Source organism: Silene latifolia, chromosome 5 (assembly GCF_048544455.1).
Source record: "Silene latifolia isolate original U9 population chromosome 5, ASM4854445v1, whole genome shotgun sequence".
In the NCBI taxonomy this organism is placed as follows: Eukaryota; Viridiplantae; Streptophyta; class Magnoliopsida; order Caryophyllales; family Caryophyllaceae; genus Silene; species Silene latifolia.
The window spans coordinates 54,825,865-54,847,326 of NC_133530.1; the positions used below are offsets into that span (position 1 = coordinate 54,825,865).

At 38.7% G+C, this 21,462-nt stretch overlaps 1 non-coding gene across 1 annotated transcript; it reads left to right on the forward strand.

Moving 5' to 3' along the window:
• The first annotated feature begins 21,084 nt into the window (after positions 1 to 21,084).
• Positions 21,085 to 21,191, forward strand: LOC141658304 (small nucleolar RNA R71). The gene has a single exon (XR_012549197.1). It is a non-coding gene; the product is annotated as a small nucleolar RNA R71 (small nucleolar RNA).
• The last annotated feature ends 271 nt before the right edge of the window (positions 21,192 to 21,462 follow it).

A 21,462-nucleotide genomic window follows, 5' to 3' on the forward strand; every position in this document is an offset into this window, starting at 1 on the left:
AAGCAAATAGATGAAATCAAATATAAAAGGAGGTACTAGGATGGTCGGTTCGTTATAGCTTCGGCGGCAGCGTACTAAACAGGACTAAATCGAACACATGTGAGGCGGGAAAACAAGAGGTCCTCTCGGTCCACTCTTAATAGATAGCATCTTTCGATCTCGCTATAAGTCCCTAATATCACTAATACTGACTCTCGTCCTGAAAAGTGACTAATGGTCTAAACTATACCTATCTTTCGATCTCAGCACAGTTTAGTCATTTTAATTGGTGGTCTAACAACTGTCCCTATCTTTCGATCTAATGGGTCAGTCATAAATTAAGCATCTAGCTGGTCGCATGCATTCGATTCGTTAAATACAACATTAAAATAAATTAAAACGAAAGGTAACCTCACGTGGTCAGTCGATCGACCAGATATGGCGGTCGATCGACTGACACGCGAATTCAGTCCAAAACAATACTACGCCGCCTACGCTATAATTCGCCTACATCCTAGCACAATTAATCTAGCTACTCATGATACTGATAAAAACAACAATAACAATATAAACTAATGAATTCATGCTTGAAGTATTCAAATAACAAATAGCGATAAACGATAATTGGCTTTGGATACTAACTAGCAATTCTATACTAACAATGAAATAAAACGAATTGAAATAGGGCAGGAAGAATACCGAGAATTGCAGAGGAACGATTGAGAATAAGAACGAAAATTCCAATGCTAAACAATATTCCAAACCCTAACTATAAAACTAAAGAATTGTATGTAAAACTTAAAGTAAAAACTTGATAAAAACTGAATGCCTATTCTGATGTTCTAGGTTACGTTATATAGCAAACATACGTAACTTTTATTTCCAAAACCTAATACTCAATGGGCTTGCGCTTCCTCGGTCTTTTAATTCTAAATGCAGGATAGCGGCTTGGTCGATCGACCGATGGTAGTGGTCGATCGACCGAGCTTCGATATACAATAGCCACGGAACCGCAGTTGGTCGATCGATCGATAGCGATGGTCGATCGATCGCTTACCGCTACTATGACTTCTATAATCTTGTGGATTTGTCTTTTGGGCCTTGAATTGCGCACCAAGCTCGTTCCTCGGGTGAATACTTCACGTCAATTGCAATGCAGGATAATCGGGGACGGATTTAGTTCGATTTCCGCTGGATTCTTCACATTTCTGCAATAATGTACAAAATACGGAAGTAGATGGAAATAGGGAGAAATGTAGCATAAACTACATGAATGAGCTCTGAAATGCGTGTAAAATGGGATGTAAAACATCATATAAAAGACACGCATCAAACTTCCCCAAACCAAACCCTTGCTTGTCCCCAAGCAAGAACTAGACTCGATCTAATGACCTAATGGAACGAGTTCAATCTCAGAGCGAATTACAACATGTGAAGCCTAAACCAATTTAATACACAACCAACAATCAATTAGTAATGTGAATCATGCAAACGAGTTATGAAGTCGTTAGATACTGCTGAACCGTCAACTGTAGAGAATTTATCAAATCGGACTCTCACGGGTCGCTCATATCACTCAATAAGCACAGGTGAATAATGTAAGATAGAAAGAAGTAAATATGTAATGACTCTCACCTAACTACGACCTATAAGAACATGCCTGCAATCTAATATGAAAGCAATCTCTACAACCGTACATACGCATTCCAACCAACAAGAGACCATGACACATGCCGAGGTATATATGTGGATATGTGAGGTATGGGTAAGAAGAGGCAAAACATTAATGGAAAAGTGGAGGTACAGGTGATAAAGCTAGTACCAAAACGGAACCATATGGCAACATCCTTCTTCTTGCTCAAAAACAATTGGAACGGTGCTATAACAAGCACAAATCTCACAATCTCCAGGTAAAAAAAAGTAATCAACTAACTCCCCACAAAATATGAATAATACATGGGAGCAAAAATCGCCAAGAGATAAGGATTTTGAATTATGCGAATTGATTCTTTCTCTTTTTCTCGAACCTCAGTCGATCGACCGAAAGGGGCAGTCGATCGACCGTATGAACAGTACAGAACTCTTTTTTTTCCTTTTTCGAATCATTTTTTTTTTCATCCTTTTTTCTCTTTTCTATTTCTTTCTTTCCTCCTTTTCATCTTTCCAACAATATCTCAAACATGAGCATATGCTACCAAAAACGAGTAACAACCCCAAGAACACAAACTACTAGCTTGACAAGGGCAGGCTAATTGTAGGATGTAGTAATGGGACAAAAAGGCTATTTTTGGCAGTGTGGAGCTTTTGGGTAAAACGAATAAGGGGAAGCCTCTACCACATGTGTCAACTAACCACAGACCGAATGCGTACAGGTATTAAGCAGATTAAGTTCATATTTATTCAAATTGATATGACATGCCTCATAAGGAGTACTACTCTCATTCCTAAATAAACTGGTCATGGATGACACCAGTTATAGGCTCTAAACCTCAGAAATATGATGTAGTTTGCCAATTTTCAAAGTCAAGTCTCAAGTCCAGCAAATAATTAACGAAAACTCGTAGGTATGCATTTATACGATTCTACTAATAACATGTTAATCAAGCAAGGCTCAGGCAAAACAGGTGCAAAAAGCAATATCATCCTTGAAATACTACCGTTCCGACTCGACCTATATGCTAAAATAAACGTGCATTTTATTGAAATTTTTCAATTTTTTTATTTTTATTTTTTTTATTTTTTTTGGTATTTTTGATTTATATGAAAGTGAAATAAACAATGCAAAAACTGAAATGCAATAAACGTGAAACAGAAATGCAATAAAACTTATGCAAATGCGACGCAAAACCCTTCCCCAAACCAAATCGCATAATGTCCCCATTGTGCAAAATCATGTAATGAAGAAAAGAGAAATGGGAATTTGCGGGAAAGTAAATAAAAATGACATGAAGTGGAACTTGGGAACTCACAAGACTTTAGGTGCAGCAAAGGAAACCTCCCCAAACCAGCGTGAGCTAGGAGGTTTCAGTAGCCAGCAGTGCTACTAACAAGTACCTGAAAGACAAATAAAACCCACGCATAAAATCGAGAAGACAATTTTGAAGCGGTAAATATGTGCACAAATGAGAAAATTAGAAGAAATAAATAATTGGACGGAAAATAAAGTGGAGTAGAAAACTCCCTTAAGTCCGCATATCGACCAAACACAAAGCAGGGGGAGAGGTCGTGAATAGGTAAAGAGCGTCCTTGGTCGATCGACTAAGAACGACGATCGATCGACCAATGTGTCAGAAACAGTAGCTCCTGGAAAGTGCAACTCGATCGATCGACCAATAGTAGCCGATCGATCGACAAATCTTCTTTGTATTCCTTATTTCTTCGTATTTGCTCAATTACTTGAGCTAATGAGGTCTAAAAACCTGCAAATGCACAGTAATACGCGCCCAAAATTGCGCAAAACCCAAAATAAAGTCTAAAGTACTTAAAAATCCTAAGCAAGCAAAAGAAAATGCGCAGTTTCGCGCACACAAAACAATAAAGAGTGTCTAACAAAAGCGAATAAAATGTTTGTAGAACATGAGATCAACTAGTAGTTGATCAAGAACGGCCACGGAATGGCCCACTTTGTCGGCTTCTGGCTACTAGAGGTAGCCTCAATGGTGGTTATCTTGTCAGCTGCACCCTTCTTAGCTTCCACGCCCGTATGGCTCAACGGATCAACACTTTCGTCATCTCCCTAGTCAATGACCTCTTCTTGCTCATCAAAGTCCAAGTCGGACTTTCTTGCCTTGACCGGCTCGTCATCAACTTCCTCATTGGTGGCATAGCTAAGGCAACCAAGACCTCCTCGTGAGATGATTGGCTTCTTTACAGTTGGAGCAACTTGCTGTTCTTCCTTCCCCAAACCAGCGCCTGCAATATCAGAAATAGACAAATCTTCCTCCAATTTGCTCCCAGTCTGGGGCGGAGGGGTTACAACAAGAATAGAGATAGGTAAATCAGGAAGCACAAAGTACGATTTCTTGTCAGAAATCGTATTACAAGTCACAGGCCACATGGGGTCCTTCTTTTTAGCCGGCTGGGCAAAAACGATAGAATGCTTCCCAACTTTGAAAGTCAAGGTTCCTAACCCAACATCTATGACTGCACCAGCAGTGTGTAGGAATGGCCTACCCAGAATGATAGGTATGTGGGCATCCTCAGGCATGTCTAGTACAACGAAGTCAATAGGGAAGAAGAACTTCCCTATTTAGACAGGAATGTCCTCTAAGACCCCTATTGGATGGACCGCAGATCGGTCAGCCATCTGTACTGTCATATCTGTCACTGCGAACCTAGTCAATTTGAGCTTCCTAGCTAGACTCAAAGGCATGACGCTTATACTAGCTCCTAAGTCACATAGTGCCTTCTCAATAGAGAAGGTGCCTATATTACAAGGAACAGAAAAGCTACCCGGGTCTTCTAGCTTATGGGGTGCAGTATGAGACAAATAAGAGCAAGTTTCCTCAGTCAGTGCAACAGTATGCACATTTTCAAGTGACTTTTTCTTAGACAAGAGTTGTTTCATGAATTTAGTGTAGGCAGGCACTTGATTGACCAACTCAAGGAAAGGAACTTGTACATTCAAACTACGAATAACCTTTTCAAATTTATTGAAAGATACCTGTTCCTTTGTCGGCACTAGTCTCTCTGGATATGGGGTTGAAAGAAGTTGCTTAGCCCTCTCCTCTAAGTCGCGCATGCCGGTATCCGTGGACTTAGGCTGGAAGTCCACTGCTTTCTCCTTGTTGAAACTTGAACCCTCCTCAGACCGTCTCAAATGTGAGCCATTGACCGACATTGGGTCGAACTTCGGAATCGGGACGGACCCATCAGCACTCGGGTCTTGCCCCAATATTTTCGGGACTGTCGAACCTCGAAACAAATGGTCTCTCAAATTATCGGGCATTGAAGGACGAAATTTCTCAATATCAGCAGGGGTCTCAGTCGATCGACCACCTTGCTCAGTCGATCGACTGAAATGTACAGTTCCAGAAGCTCCTGTAACCCGCGCTTGATCGATCGACGGGTATATCGGTCGATCGGTGATGTACTGTGACGCCTTGTTCTTGTTATTTTTCGCTAAAGCTTTCTTTTGAATCGGTTCCGCTTCAACTTTTTCAGGGGCGTCCTCTACCATAGCAGGCCCCTCCAGGGTGGACCCGCTCCTCAAAGTGATGGCATTTAGGGTCTCCTTTTGATCAGTTTGAGTTGGTAGGTGTCCGGGAGCTCGAGAGGTACTCTTACTAGCCAATTGAGCGATTTGGCTCTCTAGTAGCTTCATCCCGGCCTCTCTAGCTTGGGATTCCTTCAGCAACAGGTTCTTAAACTCAGCAAATTCAGAATTCTGTGTTTGTTGCTGCTGCGGCACATAGGGAGGTTTCTGATATTGTTGTTGCTTTTGATGAGTGGGCACATAGGGTTGCTGCTGCGGAGGTGGAGTTGGATTTAGGACATTCTGGCTACTCCACCTCAGGTTGGGGTGAACATTAGGCTCGTAGTAGGTGTTTGTCTGCCTATAATGTTGAAAGGCAGCACAAGACTCAAAGGGACTAGGACAATTCTTGAAACGTGTCCCTCGGCTCCGCACCTTTCAGGACAGAAAGGACGTCGTCGACACAGCATTTACTTGGTAAATACCCCCCTTTGAAGCTCCTCCTAGTTCATATTTGTCGAACCTCGCAGTGAGAGCTTCAAGTGCAGCCATAGAAGAAGATTCAGCAGCTCTTCTTTGGTTCCCCCGGGAATTTCCATATTCAGCTTTGTGGGTGGCTAAGTCATCAATGATCTTCCACCCTTTGGTCTCTCCCATATTCTCAACAAATCGCCATTGGTCATGCATCCAAGATGGCCCTCGATCGTCATACGAGTCCATTATAGAAATGATTGCACAAGCTCCATTTTTCGAAACCATGGTGCGGTATGGTTCGCACCAGCTTCTTAAATCGGACCCATGCCTCGTGGAAGTTCTCATCCGGCCCTTGTTTGAAACTCGTGATTTGAGCTCTAATAGCAATCGTCTTTGAAGCAGAAAAGTACTTCTTGTAGAATGCCAATGCCAAGGAATTCCAGTCGGTGATCCCATGAGCAGCTCGATCCAGATCTCTATACCACTCCCTTGCAGCATCACGAAGCGAGAAAATGAACATGGTCTCCTTGACCTGGTCTAGGGTCACGCTAGCATTTGGTGGGGATATGGAGCGACGAATCGATAAATGTCTCCATATGCTTAGCTGCATCCTCATTTGCGGCTCCCGAATCGGTTCTTCTCAACCAAACTAAGATAAGAAGGTTTCGGCTCGAATTTCTGGCCTCCCCGGTAATGTGAACCCTTTGTAAAGATCTTGGTGGCTCGAATGACTAGCTATAGTTGCTTCTTGACCATGATTGGGATTTTGGAGAAGTAACTGTCTCATTGAAGAAATAGAAGCGGGAGATGTAGGTGGGTCTTCTTCGAATAGAGCGTTCTCGTAGTAACTTGACGTGAGTACTCGGCTCTTCCTCGTCGGCAATATCCTTTGTGATCGTCTCAATTCGCGCAAAGATTTCTCTATCTCAGGATTTAATGGTACTAATTCACCACCCTGTGACCTGCGCATAAGAGGAAACTACAAAAAGAATATAAGAAAAGTTTAAGGAACGGATGTCCCTTAAACTAAGAAAGACTAAATTAAAACAACTAAAAATTAGAACTATTGCCTCCCCCAAGAACGCGCCCAAAATTTGATACCCGTCGTGAGGTGTCAAAAATAAATTTATAATCTCCAACTACAACTATAGCTAGCGGCAGTCGGGTCGAACCACAGAGAGGCAGATGTAATTCTTAGCTGTCTTAATTTCGGTCTAAGGTAACAATAAAGTGGGGGTTTTGATTGGATTGGTCTATAGCTAATGAGCAATAAAATAAAGTAAACTAAGCAAATAGATGAAATCAAATATAAAAGGAGGTACTAGGATGGTCGGTTCGTTATAGCTTCGGCGGCAGCGTACTAAACAGGACTAAATCGAACACATGTGAGGCGGGAAAACAAGAGGTCCTCTCGGCCCACTCTTAACAGATAGCATCTTTCGATCTCGCTATAAGTCCCTAATATCACTAATACTGACTCTCGTCCTGAAAAGTGACTAACGGTCTAAACTATACCTATCTTTCGATCTCAGCACAGTTTAGTCATTTTAATTGGTGGTCTAACAACTGTCCCTATCTTTCGATCTAATGGGTCAGTCATAAATTAAGCATCTAGCTGGTCGCATGCATTCGATTCGTTAAATACAACATTAAAATCAATTAAAATGAAAGGTAACCTCACGTGGTCAGTCGATCGACCAGATATGGCGGTCGATCGACTGACACGCGAATTCAGTCCAAAACAATACTACGCCGCCTACGCTATAATTCGCCTACATCCTAGCACAATTAATCTAGCTACTCATGATACTGATAAAAACAACAATAACAATATGAACTAATGAATTCATGCTTGAAGTATTCAAATAACAAATAGCGATAAATGATAATTGGCTTTGGATACTAACTAGCAATTCTATACTAACAATGAAATAAAACGAATTGAAATAAAAAGGGAAGAATACCGAGAATTGCGGAGGAACGATTGAGAATAAGAACGAAAATTCCAATGCTAAACAATATTCCAAACCCTAACTATAAAACTAAAGAATTGTATGTAAAACTTAAAGTAAAAACTTGATAAAAACTGAATGCCTATTCTGATGTTCTAGGTTACGTTATATAGCAAACATACGTAACTTTTATTTCCAAAACCTAATACTCAATGGGCTTGCGCTTCCTCGGTCTTTTAATTCTCGTCTGGGATAGCAGCTTGGTCGATCGACTGATGGTAGTGGTCGATCGACTGGGCTTCGATATCGATAGCTTCGGAACCCGCAGTTGGTCGATCGATCGATAGCGTGGTCGATCGATCATTTGCTTGCCGCTACTTGACTTCTATAATCTCGTGGATTTGTCTTTTGGGCCTTGAATTGCGCACCAAGCTCGTTCCTCGGGTGAATACTTTACGTCAATTGCAATGCGGGATAATCGGGGACGGATTTAGCTCGATTTCCGCTGGATTCTTCACATTTCTGCAATAATGTACAAAATACGGAAGTAGACGGAAATAGGGAGAAATGTAGCATAAACTACATGAATGAGCTCTGAAATGCGTGTAAAATGGGATGTAAAACATCATATTAAAGACACGCATCAATAGGTTTGAGTCTCTACCTTGTACTCCCTCAAGGAGCTTATGAACTCCATAGTCAAAGAGGGGTAGGTTAATTCATTCATATCAAAGAGGGTCTTCAACCCCATAGACTCGAAAAAGGCTCTAGATTGCTCAAGTACACCCAATTTTTGCAAAGTATCTTGGCAAATAAACTTGGTAGCTAAAACTTTCCTTTTGGCAAGGGATTGAAATGCATTCCTATGTTTGTTGGATAAGAAAGTTACCTCCGGATAGTTTGGCAATTGTTCCACAACCGGAGTAGATATGGTAGCTTCCTCAATGGTGTTGACAATTTCTTGGACTTGCTCCCTTGGTTGAGCTAGTACCAAAGCCTTAGATGCTAGAAGAGTTTGTTGCCTCTTTGACAAATTTGGAGTTTTAGCTGCCTTAGTTCCGCCTTTAGTTCTTGGCATTGTATGCTCCTTATCAATTTGCTATCAACAAACCAAGATGATCCTTGAATGCTCCTTGATTCTTCAAACTTCAATCAATTCCTCAATCAATTGGGGATTTTCGGATTTTTGCCCCAAACCCTAGAAAGTTGATTCAATTTGTGAGGAAATTGATGATTAAATGGTCTTTTGTTGATGAAGGAGTAATTTAATTATGTTTTGAGCAAGTTTTGATTTGTTTGTGGTGAATTTTGGCGAAAAATTGATGTTTTTGGATGAGGGGATTGAAGGTTTAAGTGAGAGAAATTTGTTGTGTTTGTGTTTGAAAGGTGTAAATGATTTGGGAAGAAGGATAAAAATCCCGTGGTAGGCTATGTAGCAGGTCTAGGACGGGCGGATTGGAGTCGGCTCGAGCGGATTCTGTTACAGGAAAATTTGAAAGGTGCAAAGCAGTCTGGCATGGGCGTCTTGGGACTGGCTCGAGCGGATTCTGGCCTAGGATGCTCGTCTTATTTACAGGACGGGCGGATTTTCTTACAGGAAAATCTCATAAATTTTGAAGCTTCTCAGGACCCACAGCTTGAGTACAGCACGGGCGGCTTGAAGTTGGAGACGCTCATCTCGAAACCAGCTCGGGCAGATTGTCTTACAGGACTTTCTACCAAGACTTGAAGCTTCCCAGCTCCCACGACCTAATGTCAGGACGGGCGTCTTAAGACTGGAGACGCTCGTCTCAGTGCTAGCTCGGGCATATCTGCTCGTCTTGATGTCAGCTCCCACGAGCTCAGGTCCGCTCGTGGGGATCCTTTTCCCGCGTCATTCCTTCTTCCTTTCCTTGTTAATTATTGTGGGTTTCACTACAAAGGCTTGGCTAGCCTAGACATGTGCCATCCCCACACTTGATCAAACACTACACATGAAAACACATTAAAACCCCTCCCTCACTTGCTCTCTTGTCAAAAATCTTGTAACAAAGCATGAAAATGCAATACAAAAATGACAAAAATGCAATAAAGGAAATGAAATACTAGTTAAGGGGTTAGAATATTTACAAATGGTGGTTTAGGGAGGACTCCACCAAACTCTCCTTTCTTTGATGAGATGTTAAGGGGGCAAAGTCAAAGTGTTGTTGATGTTGCTCAACACCTTGTAGAAGTAGTCGAAGGCTTGCTCATTTTCATGATAAAGGTCTTGCATAGACCTTTGCACATTGTTTTCTTCATTGTTGTAGTCCGAGTCAAAGTGATGACAAGGATCTATAAAGCCTTGGTCCAAGTTTATAGCATTTCCAATATAAGGATTGACCAATCCTTCAAATTCATCGTCCCATAGACCACAAACTTCGCTTGCTTGTTCCCCAATGATGTCATGAGTTGCAAGAGCGATTCTCTTTCCTTGTTGTCATGGCCAATGAGGCCTTCTTCATTACTTGTCATGATGGGTGAGCTATTCAAGCTCTCATTGTTGTTGAAAATTCCATGCTTTCCGAATAGAGCTACTTGAAAGTCATTCACTTTCTTCTTCCATATGGGTGATGCTTCTTTACCTTTAGTTTGATCTTTGCATAGAGACTCTAACTTCTTCCTATCACTTTCTCGGCTATAGTGATCGACCATGAAACATGGCTCATATAATCGGGGAGCTCTCATGGTTTTGTCAAGATTGAAAGTAATTGTCTCATCCCCTACTTTAAGTGTGAGCTCTCCATGTTTCACATCGATTACCGCTCCGGCGGTATGCAAGAAAGGTCTTCCTAATATGATAGGGATGTTAGAATCCTCCTCCATGTCTATAATGACAAAGTCTACCGGGATGAAGAATTTGCCCATTCTTACGGGCACATCCTCCCATACCCCTAGAGGTGTCTTTGTCGATCCATCCGCCATTTGGAGAGTAATGTTGGTGAAGGAAAAGTAGATCTATATACTAACATATTCATATATGTTCCATTTTAATTTGTCATAAAATTAACAAGTGATCTTATGCATGCAAACTATTTAACAAAATAAAGAAGAAACATTCATCCTTACATTGGAATTTCGGTTCATTTGGGCACAAAAGAGATCTCCTTCTCTTTTGTTCTTGAGCTTTCCTTTTGGATGAACAAAGACCCAAGTGTAGGATCTCTCCCAAGGATTAATACCCAAAGCATACTCTTAATAAAATTAATATAATGTATACTAGATAATATTAATTTTGTAAGAAAAATGACCCAAAAATATTTGGTTTTGGCTCTCAAAACCGGTTGAGAGAGAGGAGAATGGAAGATAATTTTCTCTTTTTAAAAACTCTTGTTTTGTTAGATGAATGAATAATAATCACTAGTCTCTATCTAAGTGAATATTAAGCAAAAATAAGAAGAAAAACCACAAGGGTTTTCTTCCCCAAAACCGGGTGGGAGAGGAGGAACAAAAGAGCCAATGCATGCCCTAGTTGTTCTTCACAATGAGCAATAGGTATGCAAGGCTAGTTTTAGTAGGTAATCATGTTGTTTACCACCAATAAAAATAACTTATATTTGCCTAATCTTCCTCATATTTTCGGCACATATGGATAACATGGAATCCATATTATTTTTGTCAATTGTCAATATGTCACATGTCATATGTTACATAAATTTGTTATGTATTTTTAACATATTAAAAATCAACGTATTAATAAAAATACGTCATATACAAAAATCGACTTAGTAATTCATAATTACTTGTACCAAAATATTTTACCATTTATAAATCACAACAATTTGTATTTATAATAATTCATTCAAATTTAATTGTTTTCTTAAACAATAATTTCATCTGAGTAATGATACAATTTGATTACTCAGACCGTATCTCATTTTAATCAATTTCAATGTGATACGTAAATTTTACTTCCAAAATCGTCCGTCAATTTTCAAGTAATTTAATTAACTCGTAACATTATACGATTAATTAAATGATCAATTAAGAGTGTTGCCCTATAGGTATGACCTAGGGGATCAACGGATCACCACCGTCGCATGACAAGATAATGTCAAACTCTAGTCACCAATCATTACCGATATATGTTGACCGATTGACAAGTAAAAATACTTCCCAATTGTATTCTTTAAAAATGAGACTTAAACATGTGATCATTATGATGTGATTGTGATCGCATTATTGTCGGAGGACACTTATTCCAACAATCTCCCACTTGTCCTCGACAAGTGTGCGTCACCAATTCTCTTGTCCTATTACTATCTCCCACTCAATGCAAGGTGTCTTTCAGGTCGTACTTGCAAGTGATCATATCGAGAGTGGTTTCCTCGATCTGGAGAATAACTGATTGACCAGATTCATCCACCATGGATACATTCCGAGCGTGGCCACGCATTTCCAGTTCATTACTCCTCGAGTGGCCCTGAGATATTGTTATAACCCTGACTAGGGGTGGACAATTCCTATCGCACCCATTCCCTTCGACTAGCCACAGCCATCATAACCCAAAATATGCCCATTTGACCCCATTTACGAAGGTCGTAGTAACACAAATCAAAGTTAATCAAAGCGTGCCATCTTAGGCGAATAGTCTTTAGTCAAAAGAATCGACTCATTTGAATACTATAGCAGCTCTCGCCACGACCAGGCTATATAAATTTGCCAGAACTCTATAAGCGGTCATAAGGCCCGACAAAATGTTCCTAACAGTCTGCCTATGTGATCGACTAGTCATCTCACATGACTCTATGGCACTTGAACTTGCCATCAATCGCATCACACTCTAGTCACTTCGAGACGTCACCTCATACAAGTGACTATGGGCAAATACTATGTTAATCCGTGTTCACTTTAACGGGTTCAATTGTCACTACAACCCGTTTGGATGTAACAATGTATAAATTAAAGATAAAAGACAAATGTGATTATGAACATGAACAAAAACAACACTTTTATTTCATTTCAAAATCTAACATAGACTTGGTACACGTTTAAGTCCCATGGATGCCATATGTCCATCATGTTTAGCCTGCGATAAAGGCTTGGTGAGCGGATCGGCTATGTTGTCACCCGTCCCAACCTTACAAATCGCAATTTCCTTTCTTTCAATGAAATATCTTATTACATGATATTTTCTAAGTACATGTCTAGATCTATTACTAGACTTCGGCTCCTTAGCTTGGAAGATTGTCCCACTATTATCACAATAGAGAGTGATGGGATCATTGGCGGTAGGTACTACTTTTAGACCTTCCGTGAATTGCACGATCCCACACGACTTCCTTAGCAGCCACGATCCGCAATGTACTCACCTCCGTTGTAGAATCATGATTCTGACTTCCTTGAAGCTTCTCCAGCTTACGGCACCACCATTGAGCATGAAAACGAAACCAGCTTGTGATTTCAAGTCATCTCAATCTGTTTGGAAACTTGAGTCCGTGTATCCATTAACACGCAACTCAGTGTCTCCTCCAAACACTAGGATATAATCCTTAGTTCTTCTCAAGTACTTAAGGATGTTCTTGACGGCTATCCAGTGACTCTCACCTGGATTTCCTTGATATCTACTCGTCATGCTCAAGGCATACGAGACATTAGGACGTGTGCATATCATGGCATACATGATTGATCCAACAGCGGAAGCATAAGGGATCGTCTTCATGCGTTCAACATCATGGGGTTCGGAGGGAGATTGAGTCTTGCTCAATATCGTCCCGGTTACCATAGGTACCAATCCCCTTTTGGATTTGTCCATGCTGAACCGTCGAAGAATCTTATCAACATAAGACTCTTGACTTAGTGCCAATATCCTCTTGGATCTATCTCTATGGATCCGGATACCTAATATGCGTTGTGCTTCTCCTAAATCCTTCATTTGGAAATGGTTACCTAACCACTTCTTAACAGAAGACAACATTGGAATATCATTTCCAATGAGTAGTATGTCATCGACATACAAGATTAGGAACACAACATTGCTCCCACTGAATTTCATGTATAAACATGGTTCCTCAACACTTCGAGTGAAACCATTCTCTTTTATCACATGATTAAATCGATGATTCCAACTTCTAGATGCTTGCTTAAGACCATAAATGGATCTCTTTAGCTTGCATACTTTGTTAGGATTTTTAGAATCAACAAAACCTTCGGGTTGTATCATGTACACCTCTTCTTCTAAATGCCCATTTAGAAAAGCAGTTTTGACATCCATTTGCTATATTTCATAATCATGAAATGCGGCAATCGCTAACAAAATCCGTATGGATCTTAGCATGGCTACGGGTGCGAAGGTCTCATCATAATGGAGACCTTGGACTTGGGTAAATCCTTTTGCCACTAGCCTAGCTTTGTAGACATCGTCATGTCCTTCTATGCCATTCTTGATTTTGAATATCCATTTGCATTGAAAGGGTCTTGCCCCTTTAGGCAAATCTACCAAGTCCCAAACTTGGTTTTCATGCATAAAATCCATTTCGGACTTCATGGCTTCAAGCCATAAGGAGGAATTTGGACTAGAGATTGCGGCCTTGTAGGTGGCGGGCTCGTCACTATCTATAAGCAACACGTCGAGTGTTCCATCTTCTTCGATAAGTCCCACATATCGATCGGGATGGCGAATAACTCGGCCCGTTCTTCTAAGAGGAGGAGGAACAACCGTATTAGACGACGAAGGAACTTCTTCTTGCGCCTCTATCTCGGTTTGTGGCTCTTGAACTTCATCAAGTTCAAAATTTCTCCCACTCTGTCTCTTAGAAATAAATTCTCTTTCTAAGAAGACAGACCTATCGCAAAGACACAAACACTTTGTTATCTTGAGGTTTGTAGAAGTAGTAACCTCGTGAGGTTAAGGGGTAACCTACAAAGATGCACTTTTCGGATCTTGGGGTAAGCTTGTTGTCGTTTTTAGACTTGACGTAAGCATCACATCCCCAAATCTTCATATAGGATATGTTTGGAACCCTTCCCGTCCACATCTCACATGGAGTTTTCTCGGTGGATTTAGTGGGACTATTGTTCAAAGATCTAATTGCGGTTTGAATCGCAAATCCCCAAAACGAGTTCGGTAACTCGGTTTGACTCATCATGGATCGAACCATATCAAGTAGGGTTCGATTTCTCCTTTCGGCAACACCATTAAGTTGTGGTGTTTCGGGTGGAGTAAGTTGTGATATAATACCACGTTCTTTCAAGTGTGAATCAAATTCAAGGCTAAGATACTCTCCACCACGATCGGATCGTAGTGCCTTAATCCTTTTGTTCAATTGGTTCTCTACTTCATTTTGAAATTCTTTGAATTTGTCAAACGCTTCACTTTTATACTTCATCAAATAGATATACCCATATCTACTTAAGTCATCGGTGAAGGTAATAAAGTAGTCATAATTACCACGAGCGGTGATACTCATTGGTCCACATACATCGGTGTGTATGAGTCCCAATAGTTCACTAGCTCGCGTCCCTTTACCACTAAAAGGATTACGAGTCATTTTGCCAAGTAGGCAATATTCGCATGTACCATATGATTGATAATCAAATGGTGTAATCACATTAGTCGAAATTAATCTTTTGATGCGATTCTCGTTTATGTGACCTAATCGACAATGCCAAATGAACGCTTCACTTGGGTCACTTGATTTGAGTTTCTTTGATTGAATGTTATAGATATCATTAGTTGGATTTGAGGTCTCTAAAATGTAAATGCCATTGATAGAGGAAGCTTGGCCTATAACCAAGTCGTTCCTAGAAATAGTACAACGATTGTTCTTAATGACAAAACAAAAACCGTCTATGTCTAGCATAGCGATTGAAATAATGTTTTTAGAGAGTGTAGGCACATAAAAACAATTATGTAAATACAACTCAAATCCATTAGGCAAAGCTAAAACATAAGTTCCTTTGGATTCGGCCGCTACTCGAGCTCCATTTCCAAGGCGTAGATCCACATCTCCCTTGCTAAGCCTCTTCACGTATCTTAAACCCTGTAAATGATTACAAAGGTGAGAACCACAACCGGTATCTAGTACCCATGTCGTAGTGGAAGTAAAATTTATATCAATAACAAAAATTTCCTTAGGAATTTTACCTTTTGGAGTGATGATTCCTTCCCTTATATTTCGCAAATATACGGGACAATTCCTAAGCCAATGTCCCATGCCATAGCAATAATGGCACTCATCATTAACTTGCTTGAAGTTTTTAATTTTCTTTCCCTTCTTCTTGAACTTTTTGCCCTTTGAAGCAAGAACTTGATTGCTTGAGCTCCCACTAGTTTTGGCATCTTTATCTTCCAGAGACAAAGACCCTATAGATTGTATGAGGTAGTCTTCCTGAGACGGGCTCACACGAGGTCTAGTAGTAGTAGGTGGTTTAGAAGAAGTGGTGAAGTTAAGGTTTCCATCCGAACCTATCCCAAAATGAAGTTCTCTAGTAGTGTCGAAATCATTGTTGGAGCAAACGTCGTCAAAAACATTGTGGTAAGACTCAATAGTTATCGGTGCGGTAGCGTTTGATGGATTCATTGTAATGAACTACAAATATGGAGGAAAGGAAATATTAACATTTGTCTTTTAAATCATACTTGTAAACAAATTAAACAAGATATGAACATTTATATAGTGACCTCTACCCAACTATTATAAATGATTCCAAGACCCAAATTCATATCGACTTAGGCACGGTGGGGCCGATACATCCTTTATCAATATAACTTGGCGGATTAACGTTTAAGCGATTCTACTTTTAGAACTCTTGGTTGATAATATTACATTAACAATTATCTTTAGCCCAAAACACATCCGACAAGGGCACGGTGTGGCCGATACATCCCTTATCAAAAACTTTTGTTGAGTTCAATCCAAATTTCGAATAAATGTGTCCATGATCCAAACCCACATTAACTTGGGCACGGTGTGGCCGATACATCCCTTATCAACATGAATTCGGTGGATAGACATTTATCACCCACTTCCCTTACGTAACAAGGTTTGTACCCCGGTGTGGCCGAGTGCACTCCCTCGCGAAATAGGTTTTCATGGTTTCTACTATTTGGTAAGGCTATGTCTCAATTGATTGTTTTAGCGAGAGGTCATGTCAATTTATTATCTATCACGTTTTAAGTGAACTAAAGCGGTGAACTACGATAATTTTTAATTGACACGGTCGATAAACTCGATGAAAGAAGATGCATGTTTTAGTTATGGCGATTTAGCGATGCATGCGACATATAAATAAAATGCAATCATAAAATAAATCCTAGTATGGCCTTCCTACAATAGAAAAACTATTTAACTATTACATATTCGGAAACCAACTCCATTGGTCCCTTGAACTTCGGTTGTGGCACGAATCTCGAGGTAACACCGTCTTTATGTATCGCCATCTTGAAGAAATCCGTCTTTGGGAACTCCGAGATAAATTAAATTACATAGCAAATTACATAATTTCCTATTATACATTTGTAACTAAGATAAAATAAAATAAATCTATTAAATTACAAAACGGTGATACGAGATCACAATAAAATTACAACCGAATCGATATTCCCATACATTTCGGGAAATACCAATTAAAACTAAGGCCATACTAAGTAAAATTACATAATTCAAAAATTACATAAATTAAATTATGACAATCTTAAAGAAAATGCAGCATTATAATATGTGTGAACATGCCCAATTTTATGCTAAATCGCCTTTAATTAGCCAATATCGTATATTACTCGGTTTTTACGGATTTGCGTGATTTCAACATTTTATAATCACAAAAATTACATAAATTCATATTTATGCATAAGTTAATTACCCTAACCTCTTAGGACTCAAAATTTAGTCTTCACTAATTATTTGACCATAATTAACTCATATTTCTAAAATTGTTCATTATTAGACCAAAAATTACAAAAATAAGCTATAAACTTCAAATAAATCACAAAATTTCAAATAAATTCAAAATTTGAAATTTTAAACTCATGAACATTCTGGAAAAATACCATGACACTCATAATGTTCAAAAACTTAGGTTAAAAATTTCGAAATTTTTCCGGGAAAAACAATGTTGCGGTTTATCGGTTTTTAACAAAATAATCATAAAAACATGGGGAAAAAAATATATTCATCAATTTTTCAACTTTAGATCTGAAAAAGATAATAAAATGCAACATATGATGTTTTTCTTTAGTCATAGAGTATGTTTTATTAATTTTTCACTAATAATGTCACTATTTATGCTATTTTTCTTCAAAAAATCATAAATCATGCACAAAGACTTCATTATAGCCTATTATTTTACACACATCTTGTAAAATTGCATGTGACAACATACTAAATTTCTATGACCAGATTCGAAATTTATCTCATATTAACCTATTTTTCACCTAAATCCGAATTTAATAATGAAAAATCCATTTTTCGAGCATAAGAAGTCCAAAAATTATGAAATTTTACAGGTTATCTAAAAATAATATATGTGACAACATATCCAAAAATCACTGGAAAATTCGAAGTATAGCTAATTTTAGACCGAAAATGACATTTTTACTCATAAAATCATATTTAAATGCCATTATTGTATTATATGAACAATAAAAATCCGTAAATTAACCAAAATATCCTAAAACATTTTAGGACCAGAAATTTAACATGCATAAATTAATTTCGTGATATCTCATAATAACACAAATTATTCAAGTTTTATATGTTATTCTTATAACTCGGAAAAACTTTTAACCGATTTGCATGCAAACAACCATGGCTCTTGATACCGATTGAAGGAAAAGTAGATCTATATACTAACATATTCATATATGTTCCATTTTAATTTGTCATAAAATTAACAAGTGATCTTATGCATGCAAACTATTTAACAAAATAAAGAAGAAACATTCATCCTTACATTGGAATTTCGGTTCATTTGGGCACAAAAGAGATCTCCTTCTCTTTTGTTCTTGAGCTTTCCTTTTGGATGAACAAAGACCCAAGTGTAGGATCTCTCCCAAGGATTAATACCCAAAGCACACTCTTAATAAAATTAATATAATGTATACTAGATAATATTAATTTTGTAAGAAAAATGACCCAAAAATATTTGGTTTTGGCTCTCAAAACCGGTTGAGAGAGAGGAGAATGGAAGATAATTTTCTCTTTTTAAAAACTCTTGTTTTGTTAGATGAATGAATAATAATCACTAGTCTCTATCTAAGTGAATATTAAGCAAAAATAAGAAGAAAAACCACAAGGGTTTTCTTCCCCAAAACCGGGTGGGAGAGGAGGAACAAAAGAGCCAATGCATGCCCTAGTTGTTCTTCACAATGAGCAATAGGTATGCAAGGCTAGTTTTAGTAGGTAATCATGTTGTTTACCACTAATAAAAATAACTTAATATTTGCCTAATCTTCCTCATATTTTCGGCACATATGGATAACATGGAATCCATATTATTTTTTTCAATTGTCAATATGTCCCATGTCATATGTTACATAAATTTGTTATGTATTTTTAACATATTAAAAATCAACGTATTAATAAAAATACGTCATATACAAAAATCGACTTAGTAATTCATAATTACTTGTACCAAAATATTTTACCATTTATAAATCACAACAATTTGTATTTATAATAATTCATTCAAATTTAATTGTTTTCTTAAACAATAATTTCATCTGAGTAATGATACAATTCGATTACTCAGACCGTATCTCATTTTAATCAATTTCAATGTGATACGTAAATTTTACTTCCAAAATCGTCCGTCAATTTTCAAGTAATTTAATTAACTCGTAACATTATACGATTAATTAAATGATCAATTAAGAGTGTTGCCCTATAGGTATGACCTAGGGGATCAACTGATCACCACCGTCGTACGACAGTAATGTCAAACTCTAGTCAGCCAATCATTACCGATATATGTTGACCAGTTGACAGTAAAAATACTTCCCAATTGTATTCTTTAAAAATGAGACTTAAACATGTGATCATTATGATCAACAGTTGTGATCGCATTATTGTCGGAGGACACTTATTCCAACAGTTGGTGCATTTGAGCTCTCCCATTCCAAGCCTCTTACATACCGAGTAGGGCATGATACTTACACTTGCTCCAAGATCACACAACGCCTTGTTGATTGTAGTGTCGCCAATGGTACATGGGATAGAAAAACTTCCCGGATCTTTGAGCTTTGGAGGGGAACTCCCTTGAAGAATAGCACTACGCACTTTGGTAAAGGAAATAGTCTCCAACTTTCGGATGGATTTCTTCTTGGTAAGAATGTCCTTTATATACTTTGTATAAGCCGGAACATGATTGATCAATTCTGTGAACGCGATTGAGACTTCTAAGTTCTTCACAATTTCCATGAACTTTCCAAGTTGCTCATCAAGCTTAGGCTTAGCTTGGCGACTTGGGAATGGAAGTCTAATCACAATAGGCTCCTTATCAACATCCTTAGCCTTCTCTTCATTTCTCTTCTTTGAAAGTTCATTGGTAGTAGGCTCTATTTCCTTAGAGTTCTCCACAACTCTTTGCTTTTTATTTTCATTCACAATATCTTCATCAACTGGCCTCTTCGGCCCTTCATATCTTGTACCACTCCTCAAATGGATGACACTAACCGTCTCACGTCTTGTGGGGGGGTTACCTTGAGGAGGTAATTGCCCCTTTTGTCTTTGGGAGTTAGAGGACGCTAGTTGAGTCATTTGAGTCTCTAACATTTTGGTGTGAGCAAGTATGTTGTTGAAGGTGGTTTCTTTAGCTTGGCTATCTTTTTGCATTTGGGTGAAGAATTATTGTTGGTTCTTTTTCATTTGGAAGATCGCTTTTTGAACATCAAAGCTTTGGTCATTGGATTGGTTGTAGGAAGGTTGATTTTGATATCCTTGGTTTTGGTTGAAAAAGGGTCTTTGAGCTTGATTTCTCATTGGAGGTGGGGTGTATGTTAATTAAGGATTTTGAACATTTTGGCTCTTGTATGAGAGATTTGTATGGAATTTGGTATTCTCATTATAGTAGTTGGAATATGGGGTGCCATTCTTGTATGCTTGGAAAGCATTCACTTGTTCATTTGTTCCCCTACATTCGTTTTGATCATGTCCCAAGGTTCCACAACTTTCACATACTCCATTTGGGATTGAGGATGATGCCATCATAGCATTGCCATATTGTTTGGGTGATTTGGAAGCTTCATCAAGCTTATCCATAGCCTTCTCAAACTTCAAGTTGATGGTGTCGATATGAGCACTTAGTTGAGCACCCAATTGTGTGATGGAATCTACCTCATGCTTTCCTCCTCTAGTGGCCCTTCGAGGCCTACTATATTGGGAATTATGAACCGCCATCTCTTCGATTTTGGCCCATGTTTGATTGTCATCAACTTCGGTAAACCTCCCATTGAATCCCATATTAAGCACATTGCGTGAGTCTTCATATAAGCCATTCCAAAATTGTTGAACAAGGAACCACTCACTAAGTCCATGGTGTGGACAAGAGCGACAAGTGTTCTTAAATCTCTCACATGCTTCATATAATGATTCTTCATCCCTTTGCTTGAACCCGGTGATTTGGGCTCTCAACATATTTGTCTTCTCCGGAGGATAGAATTTCTTGTAGAAGGTGAAGAGTCTATTGATCCAAAATACTCAAGAGAGGGGGGGGGGGTGAATTGAGGATTTAAAACTTTTTAAAGCTTTTTCGATTATGTGTATGTAATTGATTATTTAAAGTTTATTGATTAAACTTTAACTAATCAACTAATGAAAGTAAACGAAATAAACGAAGCAAGCGAAAGAACGAAGAGACACACGGTTTTTGAAGTGGTTCAGTTTCACAAGTCGAAACCTACGTCCA